At 48.3% G+C, this 18,564-nt stretch overlaps 1 protein-coding gene and 2 long non-coding RNA genes across 6 annotated transcripts in view; all 3 read left to right on the forward strand.

The window, feature by feature from the left end:
* The window catches only part of LOC146399931 (uncharacterized), a 148,001-nt gene extending 140,056 nt beyond the window's left edge, over positions 1–7,945 (forward strand). Inside the window, exon 2 of the long non-coding RNA XR_014815596.1 lies at positions 3,208–7,945. This is a non-coding gene — a long non-coding RNA (uncharacterized LOC146399931). The remainder of the gene's footprint in view (positions 1–3,207) is intronic.
* The window catches only part of NTM (neurotrimin), a 1,001,303-nt gene that overhangs the window by 147,199 nt on the left and 835,540 nt on the right, over positions 1–18,564 (forward strand). The gene's annotated exons all lie outside the window — the stretch shown is intronic.
* On the forward strand, positions 8,639–11,698 carry LOC146399933 (uncharacterized). Its single transcript, XR_014815594.1, has 2 exons — positions 8,639–8,812; positions 9,052–11,698. It is a non-coding gene; the product is annotated as an uncharacterized LOC146399933 (long non-coding RNA).

Consider the following 18,564-nt stretch of genomic DNA (forward strand, 5'->3'; position numbering starts at 1 on the left):
GGTAGCTGTGAGGTGGTCCCCTCTGGGGGAAAGGAAAGCAAATTTGTTGGAAAATGTCCAGGGATCATCAGACAGCTTCAGGCCCACTTGGTATCTGAGGTCATAAGCTTGAACTTAGGTGAGGCAGCATGGCTTTCATTCATCTCTGATACATTTAGTTTCTCTGTTAGTGCTGAAGTTACCTGGAGTGGGGATTAACCCAGATGCCAACCTCAGAAGGGCTATTTGTGCCTCCTGAGCAGCTGTCCCAGCAGGAAGGCCTGAGTCAGGGATACAGAGGCAACCACATTCCACTGGCTCCCTGTGACCTGGGCCCTGAGGCCCACCTGAACCAGCACCAGATGGGCCAGCCAGCCCCCTCCAGGCCTCTCTTCCTCCCTCACCCATTGTAGATCCTGGGGCTCCCCTTCCATACCTGGGCCTGCCAGTGTCCAACCTTCCCTCTGTCCTCAAGTCCCCCCCATTTCTGAGTGCAGAATGCAGATCCATGAGGCTTGGGGGCCCAGAGGCAAAAATGGACCTTCTCCTGCGAAGGGGTACCCTCAAATCAGGTGGGACTGCAGCTGCCCAGCGCTGCTCTGGTTAACCCCTTGGGACTGGGTAGGAATAGATTTCTCAGATGGTGGTTCACAGCCGAGAACTTGAAGGGTTTTAAATAACTGAGCCTAAGCCCCAGCCTGCTGCTCGTTCCCAGCTCCAAAGGGAAATCGGAGTCCATTTCTCAGGGCCCTGGGGTTCTTCCTCTCACAGATGGCGTTGCCAGGTCACATGTGATGCTTCTTTGTCTGTTTCTGGGCTGGACTGCCTCTACCTGGATTCATGGTCTTCCAGACCCACGGGTCTGTGTGTTCCACGGCTGTCTGCCTGCACTCCCATGCATCTGTGGGCTGTCAGGCCCCCTGGGTATCCATCTATTTATTGATCTGTAGGTTCACTGCCATTGTGCATCCTGTCAGCCTGTCCATCCCCTTTGCTGCTTCTGCCTGCACGTGTGCCCGCATTCCACTCCAGCCTGGCGGCCGTCTTTCTTTTTTGGGCAATTGGCACTCAGGTCTCAGAATCAATATATGCATTTGAAATCAACCCACCCCATGCTCAGCCACATCGTCCCTGGCCAGGCAGCAGGCAGAGGGTATTTACAGGAGGCAGGGAGCCACTCTGCACCCACGGCAGGGGGACAAGCATCTGGTCTTAGAGCCATTGCACCTGCCACCTGCTTCCACTTCCTCTCAGCCTCACCTGCCACATCTGAGCCCCTTCAGACAGGAGCAGTTTGAGGTTTACATGACAAGATGTCACGGTACATCTAGCTCAGGTTCTGACACATAGTAGGTCTTTTAAATACTCTTGAATCTATGGTATATGGTCTAAGCATTCAACAACCATTTGTTGAATAATTATTCTCACCACATTAAAGACTTTATGTGCTTTTTTGTGTTTACTTTTTATAAAATTCAATGATATAGATTATCAGTGTGGTCCCAGAAACAGTAGTATTGATATTACCTGGGATTTGTTTTTTTCTTTTTACTGCTGCACCTGTGACATATGGATGTCCCCCGGCCAGGGGTCAAATTGGAGCTACAGCTGCCGGCCTACTTCACAGCCACAGCAACCCTGGATCCAAGCTGCCTCTGCGACCCACCCTGCAGCTTGTGGCAACACTGGATTTTAACCCACTGAATGAGGCCATGGATGGAACCCGCATCCTCACAGAGACAGCATTGGTTCCTTAACCTACTGAGTCACAGTAGGAACTCTCACCTGGGAATTTTAAAAATGCAGACAGGTGGAGGGAACGTCCATATGCCTCAAGTGCGGCCATAAAAAGTGCAGACAGGGAATGAGGAGGCTTCTGTTTAATGAGCTGTGTGATCTTGAGCCTATTACTTCACCTCTCTGAGCCCTTGTTGCTTCACTGATAAAGTGAGGTGATTGAACTCAGCACTATGACAGTCTCCCTGGGTTATCATCCTTTTGTTTGGCAGGTTCCTCTGTTTTGACAGTTTCCAGTCTGTAGGCAGGAGAAGTTTGTCAGCGTTTCTGCTTGATGTCAGTTACTGCTCTGGCAATGGAGTTGCATGGAGAGAAGGGAAAAAGGACGTAAGAAGCTGCAAGAGAAGAATTCAGTTCTGAAATCTGAAGCTGGCTTCCCCTAAAACCACTCCCCTCCTGAGTGGACAAATCAGAGGGCCTGTGTCCCTTACTCCCTTGTGTTTATTCGGGAGCCTGTTGGTGGGATGAGAGGCCCTTTCATACATCATTCCTAGGACTTTTCTCAAGGGGTTTATGGACCAAGGACACCTGGTGCCTGAGGCTTTATGTCTGTTGGTGTGATTGCCCAAATGGGGGAAGGGCCTATAACACTCCAATGCTGGTGCCTGAATATCTTTAATTCCTTCTGAAGGGTCGGGGTTATTTCTCCATCGGGAGTGCTAATGGGATTCTAATACCCTGGCAAATGGGATTTTTTACAACTGCCATTCTGCAGTTACTGAGATGGCGTGTCGCTGCGACAGCCCTATAAATCCTGCGGTCGCTCGGAGGAGGAAGAGAGCAGAGAGGACCACAGGGAGAGCCAGCCGGCTCTGTGCTGCTGCCCACCCATGTGGGGGGTCCACGGCGGGGGCCACTATAGATCCAGTTCTCAGGAGGAGTTACTAACTGCCCCAGAGAGCCCAGCTAAAATGGGAAAACCCGGCAGGATCCCCAGCCCCAGGGCCTAAAAGAAGCAGACAGAATTGGATGGAAATGAGGCAGAGGCCTGTGAGAAATGTACCTTTCTCTTTGCTTCTTTCTCTTTACATTGGGTTTTATTCTCTATTCATAAGGCCTCTGTTTCAAGGGTTGCCGAATAGAGGACTTAAGGATACTTTTCCAAAGCAGGTACTTCTGTCCTTTCAAGCCCAGTAGAAAAGGACCCCAAGAAAGGCTTTGGTCGGTATTGCGGACGAGGTACGTGCAAGGGCCCCATCTTTTATTTTATTTTATTTGCTTTATTTATTTAGTTTTTTTAGAGCCGCACCTGCGGCATAGGGAGGTTCCCAGGCTAGGGATCGAATCAGAGCTACAGCTGCCGGCCACAGCCACAGCCACACAGGATCCGAGCCCGTCTGCCACCTACACCACAGCTCACGGCAACGCCAGATCCTTAACCCACTGAGTGAGGCCAGGGATTGAGCTCGCATCCTCATGGATCCTAGTCAGGTTCGTTAACCTCTGAGCCATGAAGGGAACTCCAAGGGCTCCATCTTAACGCTGGGTTAAAACGGTTGCCTCAGAGTAAAATCATTGTGAAAAACAGATATTTCACGTTCAGATGAATTGCCTTCCAAGCACGGGTTCCTTGTGAAGCTCGGTCCCCGTGGCAGCCTTCTGACAGCCTCTGTTAGATCCCTGCCACGGAGGAGAAGCTGGCAGGGCAGATTCCATTCTTCTACCGTAGGGAAGAACAATAAACTTGGAACCTGAAATAAGTTGTTCCAGGGCACACCATCTTTCGGTGGCTGAGAGAGGACTCAGACCTGTATTTTGTCATTTGAACCCAGGCCGCCACCCCCACTCTGCTAAGTTCCCTTTTCCAGGAAGATGTGAGGCAGAATCTGCTTTCCTTAGAGGTCAGGCTGTCGCAGAAGGAAACCTTCACCAAGTTATATGGTCTTCACCTTGGGTTGGGTTGCTTGTGATGGGGGGGCGTGGTTTGCCTAAGGACCACCTGACCTTGGTACCGCCGTCCATGTCACCTGCCGTTCTGAGCTCCCATTACGCTGGCCGTGCCTCACACTTCCACGTTCTCTCTGATTTTGCGCTCCTTTTCCTACCTTTGTTCACCTGCCGCCTTCCTTCCCCACAACAGACAGATCCCTCGCGGCATCGCACTGTGTCCTGAGCCTACTTTGTCCAGACCCAAATGTCAGCTGCTCCAGGGCCAGGCTTCAGCAAGCACTTCCTGAGCAAATCGTATTCACCGACCTAGACCCTGTGAAAGATAGGAAGAAATGTAAAACCCAGCTCTAGTTTTTAAGGAACCTATGTGTTTCCTGGGGAGACGGACTCTATCCATCCATAAGTTAAACATCACAGCAACTGGTTGCTCTTGTTTAGCTTTTCATAGTCTGCAACAGCTCCTCGCCCTCCCTCCCGTTAGAAGGATTTCAATTCCTTCTTTAAAGATAAAGAAGCCAGGTAGACTGAGGCTGGTCCAAGCTGTTTAACTAAAGCTCTGTCTTAGGCGCTTTGCTTCACCTAGATGAGGCTGGCAAATAAGATAATGCCAGTTTGCATGATATAGATCCAAATGCCACAGGCCATCAGAGAACGAACAAAGTTTATCAAGTGGATGATCAGAAACTCATTCACCAAGGTGGTGATGTGTTGGGGGAGAATATGTTTTCCATTTCTCGAGAGTTTCTTTTCTGTAGCTCAATGGGTGTGCATCAATCAGAGCCTGCAGAGAGCAAGGCTGTGGGCCTGGTGACTGGCTGGCTATCACATCCTAGGTATTGAAACTCACAAGTTCCATGAGGCTCTCCCACTTAGGAGGGCGGCTGTGCAATTCCGGAACTAGAATTGAGCCCATCCCTCAGCCTAAGCATCATACTCCCCGCCTCCCCAAGTGGCTAGCCAGCCCCAGCAGACTTGTACTCTCCAATCCCAGCCCCAAGGTCCTGGGGCAGCTCCAGCCCAGAGAGACAGACCCTGCGAAGGTGGCATCCTCTAGGTTGAGGCACTTGGCATCTCTGTCTGTGTCATTCTCTGGTATTGATGGAAACAGTGGGTCCTGTGTGCATTCTCTCCTGGTTCCTCTCTATCCAAGGAATGGGGCTTGGAGCCAGACAGCCCTCGGTTCAAATCTGGCTCCAACTCTTCAAAAGTTCCATGAGTGTGTTCAATTTACTAACTTCTTCTAAGTATGTAATAACTGTAGCACAATTTTTTTCCATCTGAATTAACAATTCCTACGTGCCAAATCATTGTTTTTATTGTTTGGTTATTATTGCATTTATTTTATTAGCACTAGACCTTTTGGGAAGTTCCAGGGGCCTGTGTAACTAGAGGATCTAATGAGCTGCAGGGGGGCTGGCACAGGGTTCTGCCTTCTGCTCAGCCCTGGCTGGGCAGGGCCTGCTGTGCCTGCTCGGCTGTGAGAAGAGCTTGCTCCAGCAAAGCCTGCCTCCCGATTCCCTGGAAGGAGCCAGGAGCCATCTGGGTGGAAGGAAACTGGCACGTCGTGTCCTAACCTAGGTTCTGCCTCCAAGGTTCTTTGTGGTTTGGGAAAGTCATTTAATGTTTCAGAAACTCCAGTTTTTCAGGTTGAAAACCATTCTGAAGAGAATATGACCCCTCCAGAGCTATTGGTGGGATGGAGGGAGAAGCCTCCCTTCCTAAACTGTACAGCCCTATGTTCCAGGCCATACAGCCTCTAAGTGATGCTCTCAGAAGCTCATCCCTGCCCCTGCCCCCGCCCCCACCCCTGCCCTATGCCTCTGAGACCCACACAAGCAGGTGCACCTGGGCAGGGCAGCCAGGTGGTGGGTAGACACAGCTTCCCCAGACCAGCAGCAGAAGTTCAGAAGGAACCAAGCCAGCCCCTCAGGGCCAGAGCCAAGTGCATGAGCCCAGCAGGTGAGGCTGGGACAACAGCCAGTGGAACAGGTCCAGAGATCTCGGGCCGTAATTGAATCAAAGTGAAATGGAGGCCTCCTGGCTGTAGAGACCCTTGGTCTCTGCCTGTCTCTGACCCAGCTCTCATGATAGCTATGCTATTACCCTGTAATCTCTAACTCACCCCCATTTCCCTCCCTGCTTAAAGATGCTTTGAACACAGCAATGCCAGAGCCTTCAGCCTTCAGTCTGAAGCCTAAGACCTCATGTAAGCTTGACTCCAGGCCTGCACTTGAAAAGCAAAAAACCAAACCCCAAACCCCGAGGTTATACATATTACATGATTGCATCCAAGCTCTGCTTCTGATTGATTTCTCTCCATCCCCAATTGCAGGAAGCCAGAAAGATGGGATTATTGTCTTGGGTGATCACGAGCTGAGGCACCTGGCAGCTGAGGCCTCTGCCTCCTCTTTCTACACACTTGTAAATAGGCAGCAGCCAGCTCCGCTCTGTCCCCAGAACCCTCAGCTCGCATGGCACCCACAGAGGCATTTACTGAATCCCATTATAACTGGCAGTACATCGCAAAGCCAGTCTCCATGTCAGAGAGGGACCTTTCGGGGCAGGAATGTAGAAGAGCCTGACCCCCAGGTGGGGCCACAGGCCCAGCTCTGCAGCCCAGAATTTCCAGCCACAGCAATGCCAGACCCACCTACTGTCCACACAGATTCCAGGGACCTGGGGAGGGAGAAGGAAGGGAGCCAGAGAAGTAGCACCTGCTGAAGTACAGTGAATGGCATGTCCCTGGCCTCCGGGGCCATGGCCATCTCACCTGGGGGCCACACCTGCAGCCACGCCCACTCCTTGCAGACTCTGGCCTTGAGGAGCTGGGTAACAGGGCTGAGCTGCCCTTCCTCCTTCCTCATTGGTGTGAGTTCCAACTGGACTTGTCCAGGCTCTGCCCGCAGCAAGCCTGGCCCCAGCTCTAATCTCCTGAGCTAATGACCACTGAGGATGGGATAGCAGGATGGGCCTGTGCCCACACCCCAGGCCCAGCCGTGCCAGCCCAGCTGCAGGTGCTCCATTTGATCGTCTGCCCTGTCCCACCTCCTTAGACACAGTTGGGGGGATGGAGACTGTCACTTGTGTAGTCCCTGGAGGGACAGCCTCTCCCTGTGTTGGCCCAGGCGTACCTTCTCGCAAGCTTCCCCTTCCTTAGTCTTGGAAAATCGCTCAGTTCAGCATTTAATCGCCCACTCCTGCACTCGGCATCACTGAGGTTGGAGCCTGGTTGTACGCCTGCCCTGGAGGCTGGTCCTGATGCCTTGCCTTGTTCTCTCCTGCCTTTTCCTCCCGCTGAGCTCAGTTCTGTATTCTGTTCTGTGGCTGCATCATTTCTGCCCTTGATGCTACATCCTCCTCGATCTCCCCAGGAAGCCTTCCCACCCATCAGCATCTCACACAGGGCGTTGCATACTGCAAGACGCTAATGCTGAAGCAGGATCCTGTCCACTGCTAAGGGTGTGACCCCAAAACTTTCTAGAAAGAAGAAGCCTGATGAATCCTGTCCCCCAGAAGCCCCCTCCCCCGTGTGTTGGAGGGAGGCTGTGCTGAGCCCACAGAGACGGAGTAATAGTCCTGTACCTACCCTCGGGGGGTTGCATGGCAGACAGAAGAGGCCATAGACCTCCAAGGCCACCAGCCCAGAAACCCTGAACAGTCACCAAGAAAGACCTTGGTACCAAGTCAAGGGTTTCCTCCTCCACCAACTGTGACATGAGGGGATGGAGCAAACCCTTGACTTTGTACAATCTCAAGTTGTGGGAGACGGGGTTAAGGAGCCATGGCAGCATCCTTCCTAAAATCCTCCTCCCGCTGTCTGAGGTGCCAAGGGTCAGTGAAAGGACCGACGTGAAAGTGCTCTGAACTTTTTTAGTCTCAAAGGAGCTTTAAGGATCAAACGTATTATGATTATCTTTTAACTGTATGATAATATTGATTATATGGGGCTATGGGGGGGGGGGTTGTCTGTAGCTGCCTCGGCAAAGTCCTTGGAAGCGGAACGTCTTTATGAGTATTATTGTATAAAGGTCCGTGGCTGCTGAGATTCAGAGGGAGGTTTATAAAGGTGGGGAAAGGCCAGATGTGAGGTTTTATCTTAATTATGTGCTGGGAAGTGGCTTTCTGCCAAGTCACAGCCCAGGACCAAGACAATCAAATGTACCCTTCCCCAAAGCACTGTTGCCTCCTAACAGACACCGCTCCTTTGTGGCATTTTCAGTGTGGCCCCTGTCTCAGGCCTGGGTGCTCCCAAGCCATCATCAGACACTGCCAGGAAAAATTAATAATGATAAGAATATTAATAATGATAATAATAATCACAATGATGAGGCAACTGACACCATCACTAAGGTCCCAGAAGAGAAAGCATAAGAAAATTTCCCCTGGAGTTCCTGTCATGGTTAACGAATCCAACTAGGAACCATGAGGTTGCAGGTTCGGTCCCGGGCCTGGCTCAATGGGTGAAGGAACCAGCGTTGCCATGAGCTGTGGTGTAGGTTGCAGATGCGGCTTGGATCCCACATTCCTGTGGCTCTGGCGCAGGCCGGTGGCTGTGGCTCCAGTTAGACCCCTAGCCTGGGAATCTCCAAATGCCATGGGAGAGGTCCTAGAAAAGGCAAAAACACAAAGAAAAAAAAAAAATTCCCCTAACATACACACTTTGATTTAATTTCTCAAGTTAGGAGTCTACTGCACCAGATAAAGTAGAACAATCACAGATCCCAGAGTCGGAGAAAAATGCGGCAGGAATCCAGCCCCGGTGTGCACCATTCATGGAGTCTTTGGCAAACCCCTTCACTTTTCTAAGTCTCAGGTTCTCTGTCTTTAAGTGCAGATAATATTAGTATCTACCTCATCGTGTTGTTTTAGAATTCGAATAGGAAGGAGCAGGCAAAGCACTCAGCTGATGACTGGCGTGTGGTAACTGGCAAGTCCTGTTGGCTATTATTCATGTTGGTATTATTGCCAGATTTAAAAAGCCTCAGGGGAGTTCCCGTTGTGGCACAGTGGTTAACGAATCTGACTAGGAACCATGAGGTTTCGGGTTCGATTCCTGGCCCTGCTCAGTGGGTTAAGGATCCGGTGTTGCCGTGAGCTGTGGTGTAGGTTGCAGACAAGTCTCGGATCTCACGTTGCTGTGGCTGTGGTGTAGGCCAGCGGCTACAGCTCCGATTCGACTCCTAGCCTGGGAACCTCCATATGCCGCGGGAGTGGCCCTAGAAATGGCAAAAAAAAAAAAAAAAGAAAGAAAGAAAGAAACACAGTTAGAGGTGATTCTGAGGCTTTTTTTTTTTTTTTTTTTTTTTGGGCGTCTTTTTGCCATTTCTAGGGCCGCTTCCACGGCATATGGAGGTTCCCAGGCTAGGGGTTGAATCAGAGCTGTAGCTGCCTGCCTACACCACAGCCACAGCAACAAGGGATCCCAGCGCATCTGCAACCTACACCACAGCTCACAGCAACACCAGATCCTTAACTCACTGAGCAAGGTCAGGGATCGAACCCACAACCTCGTGGTTCCTAATCGGATTCATTAACCACCCAGCCACAACAGGAACTCCTCTAGCTGTTTTTCAAATGCAGATAGAGGGACCCATTCCCCAAGACTAATAAATCGGAATCTCTTTTTCTCCAAAGATCAGAATCGCTGGTCTGAGTTACAGTTATGTGTGGATTGAGTTAGATGATGTAAGTTGAATGCCAGACACAGGGGCCAGCACACAACAGGACCTCAGCATTTGTTTGCCCCCAGACTCAGTCTAGGGGAAAGGCAGGAAGAGGGCTCTCTGCCCAAGGATGCTGCGCTTCCTGCCTCCCTGTAACATTGCTCACCTGCTGGCCAGTTTGGGGCTAAACAGTCTCCTCTGCCGATGACACAGCCCTTAAATGTTGGGATAATGAAGGCAGCATCGCAGACCTGGAGATGGTCACCTATCCTGAGCGCAGGGAACAGATGAGGTAGGCGTTCTCCATGAGTTCAAGGTGGGAACTGCAAAGACCTTTTCCGGCTGGTGTCAGGCACATTACTTTAGGAATGTGTGATGCTGGCCTTGGAAGCCAAGCCTGGTGCAAAACCATAATTCACAGTTAATGAATTTACAGAGTTATGGCCCTAGGATTGGAGCTTTCCTCTCATGCATTTGGCCCGTTTGCCTGCATCAGGTGTTTAAGCACAGAAATGAGAAACATTTTAGAGAGATTGCACACATAAAGCTTCCTGTGAATGTCCAAGCGAATTTAGGCCATTTTGTTTAATTTTCCTATGTACTGCCATGGTAGGGATATTCTCTATCCAGTTTCCAGATGGGGAAATTGTCACAAAGAGACGACTCGTGTGGAGTTTAGGTTTAGCAAAATACGGACTTTCTAAACTTCGTGGCGTTTCCAGTGAGATAAATAGAACCTATCCATCCCACTGATAATAACGTATGTTAAAAAAATAATAGTAATAAACACACTAGATATAGAGGAAATACCATTGATTGGATAGATTTCCTTTAATCAATATTTTATTTCTGGAGTGTGCTTTTAATTTCTCAAAGTGCTTTTACATATATTATCTCATTTGATTTACATAATGCTTCTATGTAGCAGGAAGCAGGCATTTCATTTTGTATCACAGATGGAGAAACCAAGGCTATTAGTTCAGGGGATGTGGTGGCCTTGCTAGAGGTCAGACCTCAGACTTCTGCGTCTCCAACCTGTGCCTCTTCCACACCCTGACCCTGTCCCTCTTCAAAAGTCTCACCCTACACTGGGCAAAAACGTGCGTTTTTATTAACTTGGCATCAGGGACTGGACCACGGAAAACTGCATAGATGAATTTCTTGTGTCACTGCCCAGAATTTCTTGTGTCTCGCTGTCTCTCTTTCTCTTCCATAATGTGAAAAAAAATTTTTTTTGCCTTCTCCTGGCCCTTTAAAGTTGTTTCCGCAGAAGGAGATATAGAGCCACTCTAGATTGCATTTCAGGGTTGGTCGCTGGAGCGGGAAAGGTGACCACGGCAGCTCAGGGGGCCATCTATTTTAATCCGGTGGCACATGCTCAGGAGAAGGATCACCCCTGGAAGCAGGAAGATTCAAGTTCCAGGGAGCACACATGGGCCGACAGGGATGACTTTCCCAGTGCGGGTTCCCACTCAAACTCAGAATGTCTATTGTCTTATTGCTTCAGTTGTGGCCAAGGTCTGAGCTGCTGCCTGGGTCTCACTCTTTAGAAACCCCAGCCATGCCCGCAAGTGGCCCGACTGTGGCTGCACCGAGAATCTTTGTGCAAGATTCTGCATAGTGTATAGAAAACCGGAATCCGGTTGCCCAAGTCACATGCCAGACAAAGCCCCCAGGGTCACTGTACTGGGGACATTCCCTTCAATATCATCCCTGCCCTTCCTCTGCTGCCCAGCCTGGCCATTAGCACTGGGGCTATCTCAGCAGCTTCATCATGAGTGATAACTAAGAGGCAAACATTACATGTAGGCTAAATGTCCATCGACAGATGAATGGATTAAGAAGATGTGGTACATATACACAATGGAATACTACTCAGCCATAAAAAGAAAAAAATAATGCCATTTGCAACAACATGGATGGAGCTAGAGACTCTCATACTAAGTGAAGTAAGTCAGAAAGAGAAAGACAAATACCATATGGTATCACTTATATCTGGAATCTAATATATGGCACAAATAAACCTTTCCACAGAAAAGAAACTCATGGACTTGGAGAGCAGACTTGTGGTTGCCAAGGGGGCGGGGGAGGGAGTGGGATGGACTGGAAATCTGGGGCTAATAGATGCAAACTATTGCCTTTGGAATGGACAAGCAATGAGATCCTGCTGCATAGCACTGGAACTATATAGCACTGGAACTATATCTAGTCATTTATGATGGAGCATGATGGAGGATAATGCAAGAAAGAGAATATATATATGTATGTGTGACTGGGTTACTTTGCTGCGCAGCAGAAAACTGAGAGAATGCTGTAAACCAACTCTAATGGAAAAAATAAAAATCATTTAAAGAGGAAAAAAAAAAAAACCCATTACATGTAGGCTGGCAAACATTGGGCAAGGATCTGACTGAGTCCTGCTTCATTCTGCTTACACGTGAACTCCTGTATCTCATATTTGCCTTTTCTACATCCCTCCTAATTGATTGCCCAGGCATCACTTTTTTTTTTTTTTTTTTTTTAAGCTGCCTGGAGTGGAATCCAGTCTCTTTGGTCTCATTCTTCTTTGTTTCTGCCTCAGGCACTCAGGCAGAATGGCCTTCTAGTCCTTGGCCCAGTCCCTAGAGAGACTTTACAAGACCCCTGTACCTGTATTCCTTTGCTCAGAGCTGCCTACATCTAATGAGCCTATTTTCTAGCCAAGGTCCCCACTCGTTTAGCTTTTCTTAACTCACTTTCCCCTTCTCCACCCTCCTTCCAGCCCCAGCCCCTGCTGCTACCTGAGGTCGCATGGACCGTCTGTACCACTCAGTATTCTGGGTGTCAGTTCAGCCATTGAATGAGCACTGACACTGGCATCCTCATTTACATGGCATGCACAGAAGGTGACATTCTGTCTGTAACAATAGGTTATAATTATCATGTCTCTCATTTGTATTCCATTTTACAGCTTCTTGAATTGTTTTCACATGCATCAACCCCATTCGAATCTGCTTACCATGCTGGGATGAGGCAATTATTCATTCATTCCTTCCCCCACCGAATATTTATGAGGGGCTGGGGGAGCCGAGGTGAGTCAGAGAGGCATGGTTCTGCCCTGGTGGCGCTTCCATTCTGGACAAAGTGGCTGTTACCTTTTGCAATTTACAGCCGCACTAACTGAGGCCCAGAGAAGTTACATGACTTGACACTCCCGTGTAAAAGTGAGGGCTGGAACCCACATTTGTGGACCTTGAACTCCTGGCTGCCTCTCCTTCCCCAGGCTGTTGCTCAGAGGATGCAGGAAGTCCTCAACGCACACAGAGTCTGTGTCTCAGAAGTTGAGTACTTGGAATTCAGGACACATTTTCCCATAGAAATTATGTTATAAATGGTTACTATGTTACAAGGCCATTCAACAAAAGCCCAGTTAACCCATTTAACCCATAATGGAGCTGAAGCCTGCTATTAATAGGACGATTCCTTCTACCCCTGCATCGTTGGGGAGGTCGTTTATCAGGCTTATTCCAAATCGATGCCGTGTGAATAAAACCAACTTTCGGCCTTTGGAATTCCTTAGTTACTCATGGCAGGTAGGGCCCTCTCCCCATGTAACAAGGCCACTTTCCTCCATTTTCCTTAGAGTTTCTGTTCTCTTTCATTTTGTATGTGTTGCAAGGAGCTAATGTGTGTAAGTCTAAGCTTGGCGTGTGTGGATTGTAGGCTCTGAAAGGAGGAAGGGATTTTCGGGCTTAAGGACAAATGTATGGCTGTTTCCATAGATACCTGATCACAATAACTAATTAGACCAACCTGTTTTCAAAAGCCTACTTCAGGGGCATTTCAGATGTAACGTATTCCAACCATTCCATATGACAGGTGTATTTTTCGTTTTCTTTCTCTTGAGTGGCATCCGTAAATAACCATAGAGGCCTTTCATTGAGACTAAATGAATAGAGTTCAAGAGGGTTGTCATTTATGTGTTCAAGCAGCATTAGGTGAATATTAGATCTCACCCACATTTCTGAATAGCAATCTGTTGAACTGCTTCCAGGGTTGCTTCACGAGGAAACACTCTGCAAAACTGAGACCCAAGGGATACACCTCTCCTTCCCTCCCCTTGCCCCCTTCTCCCATCTGAGGCTTCATCAGGACCTGAAACCTGCATGGAGGTAGTTATGACCAACCCAGCTCTTCTTTAGCTGTGGATGTTCATGAGGCAGCATCTGCTGTTTTGTTTCTATGTTGGTATCTGAGAGGTGCTAAATAGAGGCTTCAACCTCTGTCCCCATATGCTGTTGCCTTACAGAGAATAAAATGTCTTAGAGGAGTTCCCATGGTGGCTCAGTAGAAACCAATCTGACTATCATCCATGAGGATGAGGGTTTGATCCGTGGCCTCGATCAGTGGGTTAAGGATCCACCGTTGGCATGAGCTCTGGTGTAGGTCGCAAATGCAGCTCAGATCTGGCATTGCTGTGGCTGTGGCATGGACTGGCAGCTATAGCTCAGATTCGACTCCTAGCCTGGGAACCTCTATATGCTGCAGGTACAGCCCTAAAAAGACAAACAAACAAACAAAAACAAAAAAAACCCACCAGAAAACAAACAAAAGTTGTAGAATTCCCCTACTGTTAAGTAGGAGCTGCCAATAATGATAATTAGGTTATGGTTATCATTATTATTATTGAGCATCCAGCTTGGAGATACACTGCTCTGGATACTTTATAAAGATTCTTTTTTGTCCTCCTGACACTCAGGTTTCATTGCAGTGCCGAGATAAGCAAACTAAGCTTGAAAAGCTTAGGCCATTTGCTGAAGACCATAGAGCTGACACATGGTAGCCCTGGGATTTGAAAGCAGGAGTTTGTGACTTCACTACAGCAAGAAGTTCAAAGGACTCGGGCAAACATTCTCTTTAGCGTCTGTCCACCATCCTTAGGTGGTTTCCAAGAGAGCAGTTTGATGGATGAATGTCCTTAGACCTTGACTCTTTCTTAGAAACTCAGGGCACAAGCAAAGCTTTTTTAAAAATCCTGCCAGGTATAAGTGATCTATGATGGTTAACTTCAATTTTATGCTTTGTGTCTTGACAGCCCAGTCCCTATGGCCAGGCCATGAGCCTAACTTTGCCTTGATGAGTTAAAAGCTTTATATGTATATTACCCTAAAGAAGAAAAACCCTTCCTGAAATCTACCACTTAGCACCCCTCCATCCAAGTACATATTGAGAGTAGTATGTACATATATGAGTTAAAACATGCTTGGGAGTTCCTGTCATGGCTAGTATCCATGAAGATGAGGGTTTGATCCCTGGCCTTGCTCAGTGGGTTAATGATCCAACGTTGCCGTGAGCTGTGGTGTAGGTTGCAGATGTGACTAGGATCTCACCTGGCTGTGGCTGTGGCATAGGCTGGCAGCTACAGCTCAGATTTGACCCCTAGCCTGGGAACCTCCATATGCCAGGGGTGTGGCCCTAAAGAGACAAAAAAGAAAAAAAAAGATTGTTTTTTCTTCAAATGTTATTAAAACCCCTGTATCCATACCTCACTACCTTCCACTTCCCCTTTGTAATCTCTGAAGATTTTTTTATGCTTGGATTCTTCATAAATCCATGTTCCTCTCATTTCTAATATAACAATAGGTCGAATGTCTCTTGGAATCATAAGCAAATTAAAATTGAGATTGATGTGATTTACGTGAAAGGACAGCCATGCAGATGTACATGAAATGACAACAGTGAGAGGTCCCTGGATTAAAGAGATATGAGCAATGTTATGATCATTCATCAAGCTCAGGGGTGTATAAGGATTAACTACATGGGCCATCTCCAGTCCCCTCCTTCCAAGTTCAGAATCCACAGGCTGACTTTTGAGCAAGTCTTATTTTTCTTAGGACCATTGATCACAGCAACTGCTGGAAGAGAGAAGATTTAAGAGAACGGAAATCCAGCCTTGTACAAGTCAGCTGACTCATGAATTAGGTGACCGAAGACATTCCTAACCAGTTTTGCAGTAGCCCCCTAGTTGAAATGTGAGGGGCTTCAATTTTAACTAGTCTAATTATAGAAGTAAAATAAAATGATCTGCCCAAATCTTTACCGATATAACAACTCCCGCGCAACTGACCATTGAATTGAACCATCAGGGTTACGCGCTTCTAGAAAACAGAGACCTCTAGCTTGGAAAAGCTTTCTCCAGGGAAATAGGCCTATTTGAGCTAAATCAAAACAAGATTAAGGTGTGATTAAAGTGCTGCAAATAAGACCTGTGAGGAAAGGTTAAGGGACTGGGATTATTGAACCTGGGGTAGAAAAGCTGCAGAGATTTCAGGAAAACTTCGAGGGTCCAAAATGTTCTCCAACCACTGTTTTCCTGTTGTCCCTGCAGAGTTTAGAGTAGGAGGGATGATCTTAAGCTGCATTATTAGGGATTTAGGTCAGTCAATGGCTGTCTAGCCCCAGCTGCATGTTAAATCACTCGGCAACTCTTTAAGCCACACTGATGCCTGGGTCTTACCCTAGACTAATGAATCTCCAAAGGGGAGACCCAAGCATTAGCATTTTTATTTTAAGTGATGCTGATGATCCCAATATGTAGCTAGAGTTGAGAACTACAGTGTTGACTAAAGGGGCTGATTTTCTGACAATACAAATCCTAGAAACTGGTCAGGAAAACATCTATAGACATCTTTAAAACCTAGGTGAGTCATATTTGAGCTGGACTGGTTATGGCTATGCCAGATGACTTAGTAAACCCATTTCATTCTTCCTTCTTTCCTTTTTTTTTTTTTTCCCCTTTTTTGGCTACCCCTTGGCATATGGAGTTCCCAGGCCAGGGATCAGATTTGAGCTGCAGTTGTGACCTAAGCCACAGCTATGATGATACCGGATCCATAACTCACTGCGCCGGGTCAGGGATTGAACTTGCCTCCCCATGCTCCCAAGATGCTGCTGATCCCATTGCACCATCGCAGGAACTCCAGTAAACCCATTTCTGACTTGGCCATTTTTTTCAGCCATTTAGTGGCCTGGGAGCCTCAAGTCACAGATGATATCTCAGCATAGATTCTAATCAATGTTTGTTGAGTGAATGAGTGAATGAATGAATGCTAACAGACCTCACGGGGGAGCAGTTGGCAGCTTGTAATGCTAATCTGCAGAGGTGCATTTCAGGAACATCTTCTCCAAAGCAAATGATACTTTAACACAGTGCCACTAGACCTTGTGATTCAAAAAAATCTGCTAAACTTTAATACATTCATATGAAAGAAACATAGAGATAGAGGTCAGCATTCAAAGGACAACAAGGAAGTGCATGGTGTGGAAGTGGTGGTAGATGGTTGATAACTCATTTGTGATGTTGCAAGTAGAATGAAGCAGAGACAGGTGAAAAATTTTCTGTGCAAGTTTGAAGATGAAGAAGAAGGATGAAGGTGGCTGGGTGGGGAGGGGGTAAGATGCTGGCCAGGGTAGCTCTGCTAAGAGAAGACTCCAGAGGAGATAAGATTGAAGACAGAGGGAAAAACCTTCTCAGAGCAGTGCAGGCCATGTCTCTGGTCCAGTTAGCTATTGCTGTAAAACCACCCTGACTTGTGGAATTTGGTCAGAACTTGGCTGAGTGAGTCTCCTGCTCTTCATGTATCTGCTAGAGTTGGTGGTATTTGTCTGGCGACTGCATTGGCTTAGAGGGTCCAAGGCAGCTCACTTCGTGGACCTTGTTGCTTTGGGAGGCCATGCTCACTTGGGCTCCTTTTCTTTTTCCTGTAGACTCAGAACTTCTTCCTTTTTTCACTTTTTAGTGCTGCGCCCATGGCATAGGGAGGTTCCCAGGCTAGGGGTCAAATTGGAGCTGTAGCCGCCGCCCTGCACCACAGCCATAGCAACTCGGGATCCAAGCCATGTCCATGACCTACACACAGCTCATGGCAACGACGGATCTTAACCCACTGAGTGGGGCCAGGAATTGAACCTGCATCCTCATGGATCCTAGTCTGGTTCATTAACCACTGAGCCACAACGGAATTCCCCTTAACCCTAGTTATTTATTAACCAACTAATCTTGGACTGTTTATCTGTAAATTGGGGTGTGCCCTTGAAGTCACCCCCTACAGAGGTGTGGGGAAGGAAGTAAGACAGAGGGACAGCGGGACAGAGGGACAGCTCAAACTGGGATGTAGGCAGATAAGCACTTTGGTGGACTCCACAGGGAGGACCTCTGGAGAGAGAAGACCCTTCAGCCTGATTCTGAGTGGACTGAGATTGCCAGGTCTCTGCTGGGTCACTGGAGGTGACCACCTGGGGAGGGAACCAGGCCCTTGAGTAAGATGCTCCTCTCCAGCTGAAGGATCCCCAAAGGGCTGGCAGCCAAGGGCGTCTGCCAGTAACACTCCTGGTATCTGGAGCACAATCTGTCATCATTGGAGGGGATCAGGGCAGGACGCCCCATGCCCACCAAGGGGCATAGTGATGCGGCCAGGCGCCAGCGCAGCTTTTGTATGCAGTGGGTGCTGCTTGCGTACTAGCTGTGGTCTGCCAGTGGTTGTGGGCCGGATGAGGGAGGCAGTTTGCAGAATGTGGAGATGGACAGAAGATAGCGAGTGAGATGGACAAGGGCTATGTCAGCACTGAGCAGAGACAGAGGCAGCCAGAAAAATATCTTAGCTCATAGACTGGGCAAATTTGAAAAACTGCTACTATACCCCCAGCCCAGTATCAATAAAGGAGTGCTATCTTCATGGCGTGAATGAATGAACACGTCGGGGAACCAGATTTCTTGACTGCCCAGAGAGGACTCAGCATCACTGGGGCACAGGGTGATGCAAAGGGAATGGGCTCTGGGTTCAGAGCCCAGCCCCACTGCTCACCACATGTGTGAACTTCAGCCAGTTCATTAGTCGCTCTGAGCTTCAGCTTCCTCATTGTAAAGGAGTGATCCCAGTAGCAGACGTGCAAGTTTGCTTAGCAATAATGTATCTCTCAACTGCCTGGATTAAGGGTTTGTGATCAAGAAGCAGGGATGCTTATGATGGATGGGGTCACTCGTGAACAGCCTCCTTTCTCCATTCAGAAATTACCCAGGCTGAGTCCCAGAGCCTTTGTATTCAACCTAAACACGGATCGACTGTGCCTGGTGTCAGACTCTGTGGCCCCCCAGCGGGAACGGTCAGTCCACATTATTGCCCCTTTCACAGATAAGGTAACAGGGTCCCAGAGAAGCTGATGGCTCTTGACTCCAAGTCCATCCTTCCTGCCGCAT

The sequence above is a fragment of the Sus scrofa genome, chromosome 9, assembly GCF_054392235.1.
Source record: "Sus scrofa isolate SSC_HxYL_T2T_F1_AM1 chromosome 9, Sscrofa_HxYL_maternal_Yorkshire_Landrace_v2.0, whole genome shotgun sequence".
Taxonomy (NCBI): domain Eukaryota; kingdom Metazoa; phylum Chordata; class Mammalia; order Artiodactyla; family Suidae; genus Sus; species Sus scrofa.